Raw genomic sequence first — 7416 nt, 5'->3', positions numbered from 1 at the left:
TAAATGTCTTGGTGACAGAGTCTGTGAATTAAATGTCACTGTAAGAAATGCTGTGCCTAGCAAAGTGTCTTATATACAGTAAGTGCTCAATAAATGATAGTTAATATAGTTATGGAATTAACTAACTTTTTAGAGCAGAATTTTTGTGTAGCAGTTATCAACTTTGTCAATTTTATACTTCTTTGGTTTTCAGATCACTTTCTCTTTTATTGACCAATTGTTTTTAGACCAACAATTTCTGATTGCTTGTCAATAATTTGGTCAGTGCTCGCTTCGGCAGCACATATACTAAAATTGGAATGATACAGAGAATAGCAACATGGCCCCTGAACAAGAATGACAGGCAAACTCCTGAAGAGTTCCATATTAAAATAATAATTATAATAATAATTTGGTCAGACTTAGAGAAGAAAGTTCATGAGTTTTTCTTCCACTCTATCACATTTTAAATAACCATTTTATTTCAATATACAAGTATGAATATCATGTTTTTTAGTAAAATAGTTCAGCCAGAAAACATTGGCTTCGATAGTGTAGAAATTCACTATGTTCCTGAGATAATACGAATCAGAATTGACTATTTTCATCATTACACATTAACACTTTTACCCTTCTGTAACATTTTCCATCTAGTTGGCTTTGAATTTAGTTTCTGCTTTTGTGGAATAATGCGAAATGGCATGATTTATAAAAGCTTAGTGATTTATCTTTATCCTGTGTTTCCTAATGTGAATCATTTTTCAAGGTCTCATCTCATAGAAATATGAGATAGAAGTGTTAAGTGCTATAAAAACTTACACATATTCCTTAATTCACACAATTCTGAACTGAGTTTGTCATAATTCCTAAATATTAATATATTAATATTTCAATTCACTATTCTGTTTCTTCGCCCACCTGAATGCTTCTTTATTTCTTCAGTAATTACTCTTCATCTTGATTCCAGTCCTGGACATTTTATCTTGTAAGACCAAAGCCCTGGTCTGTTCTACTTCCTGTGAGAAATAATCTACCATTTTGTAAAACTTTCCATTTATAGCAATAATTTCTGAATGTGCTACTTTTACTAGTTAACCTTAAATCTTATTTTCACTTCTGATAATAGAAAATCTCTAATGCAGAATGCTTGCCATTTCAGATTCATATTATCTAAAAAAAGTTATCATTTTCCCTCAAAGTTAAATTTTTATTTTGGTGAATGCTGAAGATATTATGACAGTATTACAAATCAAAAACTGAAATTCATAGTTAACACATCCTTCTCTTGCAATCTCCGAGGAGTAAAATGCATTACTTCTTTCCCCATCTTACTGTCATTACTCTCATGGAGATCCCAATGAAAGCAGGACTGAATTGCTAGAAAACCTTACAACTAATCTTTTTAGACTCTGCCTTTTCTTTTCTTTAAATGAATTCAGTTCTCTGATGCCTGGTAAATAACTGGGGTGTGTCATCTTTTGCATGTTTCTAACTTTATTTGTTAGCCTACATCCAACATCAATACACATACACATATAGGCACAGTCACACACACACACACACACACACACACACACACACACACACATATACCCCAATAAATAAATGTATCCAAGGATTACTTCTGTAAAAACTTTTTAGGAGTTTTCTTAATAGACAAATTTTGCAAACCACAGAGTCACAGCTCTGAAATGTAGTAAATGCTACATGATATAGATTGAACAATTGTGTATGAATGTAATTTATATTTTTAGATTATGTGAACATGCAATTAGGAATCTAACACTATAACTAATAAAAATATTTGAAGTTTATATAAAACTTTATGAGTATGCTTCAGAATTTAGCTTTTATTTCTTGAAAGAACAGACTAAACCTCTTTTACACCTAGGGAGATTTTTCTTTTGGGAAGAATACTGTGTTGTGCAACATATTGAAACACCTGTTTTCTATTTTATTTTCCAATATGAAATGGAAATCTGAATTATGACATCATAAAATTATAGACCTTGAGAAGTGAATGTCATGAATAGATTTTATCACTTTAGATCCTAGCATATGATCACAGATATCTACACTATTTTGTTACTGATAAATGTTTTATAGAGACTTCCTAAAAGAAAAGTTATTGATTCTATTAAATTAAGTCCTTTTTTAATAATTATCCCAATGAAATCTTATTCAACAAATATTTTGTGCCTACCCTTTGACATAAATAATAGCATGTAAGAGCTGGAGTCTAGATGCAATGTAGGACAGTGGGTTGATCAACTCTGATAGTGTTTATTGAAAATGCTTCAGAAGAAGTGAGATGCTTACACTAGATTTTGAGGAATTAGCAGTGATTGAGGTGAAAAAAGAAGGCATTATTTCAGGGAAATCTAGGGGGATCCCAAAATCAAATCTGCCTGAAATTATCAAGGAGAGATTCAGAATATTCTAAATTTGTTATGTTTAGGACAACGATTATATGTACATGTTTAGCTAGGAAAGACATTGAAGAAATAAACCAAGGTGAAGCAATAAGCTTGGACTTTTATGCTATTTTGTGACTTTGAAACCAGAAACATGAAAGGATTTTTACTATGAGAACTGCAGTAGAAGATTTGTAATTTAGATTGTATTCTAACAAATTAGAGAAAACATTGTGAAAGTATGTTTGAATGGGAGGTTAGAAGACTATACATAAACATAAACATTTTTAAGCATCCAGGGGAGAGAAAGAAGTAACGCAGATAATGTCTGAAGGGCTGAAAAGAAAGCGAATGCAAAGAGGACAGGAATAAACTGAGAACCAAGACCCATTGTATCAACATGACTTAACCATTTATTCCAGGAAATTCTTTACTAGGAAGGTAATGCTGTAGACCAATAATAACTTTCACTGTTTGCAAAGTCCTTGCAAATAAATGTATTAGCAGTTTGCTCATCTGGGCAAACAGCCCTCTCATTAGGATAGCATCTGGCTCCCCTGGGCAAACATCCTGCTTCACAGACACCAATTTGTTTTTTAAAACTCAAAAGTTTCCTATATTGAGTCCACCAATCTCTAAAGTATTACATCATGAATTTTGCCAAATTCCAGCCAATTCCTCATCTTGAAAAACTCACCTAACACCATTTGGACCCAGACTACAGAATATCTAAATACCTTTCCCTAACTTGCCTCTTCTGAGACACTGTTGAGATTTTTCAAGGTGGAGTTCTCTCTTGCTGTAGTTAATTAGTAAGTAGCTAATGAAATTTATTAGTAAACCTAATAAATTCACTTTGGTTTAATAAAAATGTGTTTCTGGTTATCATTTTGGAAGAGTTGACATTGTGGGGACTTGCTAATTTCTTGGATATTATGGGTAAAGGGAAAAGATGGAGAAAGGAAAGGATGAATTAATGGGAAAAGAAAAAAAGAAGAGATTTTCTAGTTTAGGCAATGAAAGAGAACAATTTGAGGTTGATGTTTTGTGATGGTTAATTTTGTCTTAACTTCACTAGGCCACAATACCCACATATTTGATCAAACACCTAGATATTGCTGTTAAAGTATTTTTAGATGAGATTAACACTTTAATAGTAGACTTTTAATAAAGCTGATTGCCCTCCATAATAGGGGTGGACCTCATCCAATCAGCTGAAGGCCTTAGTAGAAAACTTGCAGTTTCCCAGGGAGGAAGGAATGCTGCTAGCTGCTGGCCAGCTGCTTTTTGACTCCTACTGTAGCATCAACTCTTCTCTGGGTCTCTATCCTGCCACTTGTCAGATAATTGTGTGAGCTAATTCCTTGAAATAAATTAATCTCACCTTCTCTCTCCATAGATATAGATATAAGTATTGATATAGATATAGATATACTAGTAGGCAAGGATATAGATACACACATATAGATATGTAGGCATATAGAAATATATAATAGTACTTTCAAGCACTGCATTTGTTTTTACATCTGGCATATAAGTATTAAAAGTAGAAAACTGATTTGATATTTTACATACTTTTAAAAATGTAATGTTTCTTTATTAAAGATAAAGTGATAGACTATTATATTTATAATTCAGAAAAGACAATGTAGGTGAGTTGCAAGAATCTGTGTCAGTTTCTGATTTATCTCATTAGTATTCTTCACTTTTATTTTTATATTTTAAGAAATAATTTTTAAGTGTTCTTAATCCTTTAATTCTGGGGGCAGGAAGTTTACAAATTCTTTCAAAGATTACACATATAGCAAACACAGCTTTAATTTTTTTAATTCTTTATTGTTGAAAGTATTACATATGCCCCCTTTTTCTCCCTTGACCTCGCCCAGCCCAGGCCAGGCCTTCACCCCCCTATCGTCTGTGTCCTTTGGTTGTGCTTATATGCATACAAGTTCTTTGGTTGATTTCTAACCCCTTCCCCCTCCCCCTGCCGAACCTCTCCTGCCCTCTGAGGTTTGATGGTCTGTTCTATGCTTCTATGTCTCTGGACTTATTTTTGTTCATCAGTTTATGTTGTTCATTAGATTTTACAAATGAGTGAGATCATATGATATTTATCTTTCTCTTACTGGCTTATTTTGCTTAGCATAATGCTCTCCAGGTCCACCTATGCTATTGCAAATGGTAAGAATTCTTTTTTTCTTACAGCTATGTAGTATTCCATTTGTGTAGATGTACCACAGTTTTTTAATCCACTCATATGCTGATGGGCACTTAGGCTGTTTCCAAATCTTACTAGTAGCTATTGTAAATTGTGCTGCTATGAACATAGGGGCAGCTTCTGTGGAAAACAATATGGAGTTTCCTCAAAAACTTAAAAATGGAACTCCCATTTGACCCAGTAATCCTACTTCTAGAAATATATCCCAAGAAATCAGAAACATCAATCAGAAAGAATATATGCATAGCTTTAATTTTAAATCATAAAGAGGTTTAAGAATTGTTTAAACATTTTATTTAATACCATCTAGCAGTCCACATTGTTAGTATTTTCTCCTCTATGACCATAAATCCAAATGTCTAATATTAATTTACTTTTTTGACATATCATTCACTGCTATTTAAAATTTACTTTGTAATACTTTGAATATTAAAACTGTGCTTATGTATGTTTTATTATTTCCTTACAATCTACTGTCTATATTTTAATATTAAATAAAAGACAGAAATAAAAATGACTTAAGAAATTTGCATTTGTAAATATATATTAAAATATATAGAATTTTGTTTTATAGTTTGATAAAAATACCTTTAATAAGGCAGATTAGATAACGTTTATATTTACACTTTCTGGATAAGAAAGAAATATACTTTATGGTTACAGTCAATATGCTATATAGAAAAATGAGTTTAGGGAAAATGAAAACCATCTACTTGCTTCTTGTGAATATGGTATACTTTTATGTAAACTCATAAACTAGAGCTGCTTGCACAGCAACACAACTACCTAGCTTTTTTTGGGGGGGAGGTGTAGAAATAAAGGGTACCCTTTATTTCTTTTAACCCTTTTCAACTTCTTATTCACTAATTTTTCATCATTGGACATTTTCCATATTAATTGTGTATTTACAATTTACCTGCTTTCAGAAGTGTTTGAAGCTACATATAATAAAAACACCAAGCATATAATATTGTAAAAACATACAGGAAACCTAAGCTAGTTAAAGCAACTGAAACTGAGTAGAAGGAAATGGAGAGGGAAAAAAAGGGGGGGGGCGGTGGAAGCTACTTATATGCTAACAATGATTAAAATAAAAAAGCATGATATTAATTAAAAGTTATGAAAATGTATGGATTTTAAATTTATTTCTTAGTTCTCATACTGCGAGGAATTTAGTTTATATCTATTTACAGATTGCAATATGAGTAGAGAAGTTAAAATCCCTAGCTACAATAAAAGTAAAATATAAAACACACACACACACACACACACACACACACACAGAAAAGGAAAGATCATGAAAGACAAAGAAAGACAAAAAACTGTCACAGGTTGGAGGACACAGTGTCATTATGAACAGTGCAATGTGGAATTCTGGTTTGGATATTAAAACAGAAAAAGAACCAGAGAAAAAACTGGTGAAAGACAAATAAATTTTATAGTTTAGTCAGAACTATTGCGCCACCATTACTCTCTTAGTTTGATAAATACAGGATGTTATGTGAAAAGTTAACATTAGGAGAAGCTGGATGAATGGTATGTGGGGACTATCTGAACTTTCCTTGCAACTCTTCCCTAAATTGAAAATTTACAAAAGACAAAATTAAAAAAACACATGTTTAATTACTTAGTAGGTATTGAACTTTCTTATAGAACAGAGTGACTGTGATATGTCAGGTAGATCATTGGAATAATCTACAAGGGGAAAAGGAAGAGGGTTAGGTAAAGGCAGAGGGAGGGGGAGAAGGAGAGGGAGAGGGAAGGGCAGAGGCAGGGGAGAGGGGGAAGGGGAGGGGGAGAATCATTATACCTCTAGGAACCTTTGTGTAGAAAATCCACAGAACTTATACATGTCAGCTACCTTCTGAAGAAAAGGTGCTGTGCCATGGTATTGCAGTGGCCTTTAGGTTTTAGAGAAAATACTTCAAACTGTAATTCATTAATATGAAAACCAAACAAATAACATTTATATCCTTACTTCACCTTATATCTTAGCAATATCAATGCCAATCTGATTAAAATATTAAATAGCATAAGAGACTAAGATGTAGATCAGACATAAATGATTATAAAGTGAGATAACACTTTTTGAGTTAAAATGATGATATGAGCAAATACATTGACAGATACAAATCCTAATTATAATATCATATATATATATATATATATCTCATATCTTCTACTTAAAATTCTGACTTTAAGCCTGAACCCCAGAGTATGCCATAATACCAAATTGAATGGTGTTTCCTGAAGTATTCTAAATCTCTGGCCATGAATATAAAACTAAACATTAAACATGAGTTATCTTTGTAAAAGAGAGAAAACTGACTCATATTACTTTTGAAAGCACAAATATAAATTTTATCTCTATGATCATCTTTAAGACACATAAGGCGATATTAATGGAGCCTATGACATAAAAATTTTGTCATTTTTATAACAAGTACAATTAATAAAGAATCCGATTTTATTTTTTAAGCCATACCTTGGATTTGTTCTGCCTTAAAAGAACCTTGAGTTTTGGGAGCATGACTGTATCATAGTTCTAGAAAATTTTGTATTACGGTTTATGACAGTGCAATGAAAAAAATCATAAAGACTATTTTGGGTATATTAAAACCATTCCAGCATGGTTGATGAGACTATTTGTTTTATTTATTGCTTGTAGTTTAACCTTTTTACAGGACATAATATCACTGCAATGCCCACTTACAGCACTATTTAGTTAGTAGCAGTGATGTAGATCTATGGAATAGAAAATATCTAGCTGATGACAAATAACAGGAAAAGGAGGTTAGATATAAA

At 32.1% G+C, this 7416-nt stretch overlaps 1 non-coding gene across 1 annotated transcript; it reads left to right on the top strand.

The window, feature by feature from the left end:
- Window positions 1-264: 264 nt before the first annotated feature.
- Window positions 265-371, top strand: LOC139007799 (U6 spliceosomal RNA). The gene has a single exon (XR_011470959.1). It is a non-coding gene; the product is annotated as a U6 spliceosomal RNA (small nuclear RNA).
- The last annotated feature ends 7045 nt before the right edge of the window (window positions 372-7416 follow it).

The sequence above is a fragment of the Myotis yumanensis genome, unplaced genomic scaffold (assembly GCF_028538775.1).
Source record: "Myotis yumanensis isolate MYYU_CA2020_CCGP unplaced genomic scaffold, mMyoYum1.0.hap1 SCAF_3, whole genome shotgun sequence".
Lineage (NCBI taxonomy): Eukaryota > Metazoa > Chordata > Mammalia > Chiroptera > Vespertilionidae > Myotis > Myotis yumanensis.
This window is presented reverse-complemented; position numbering and strand designations above follow the sequence as displayed.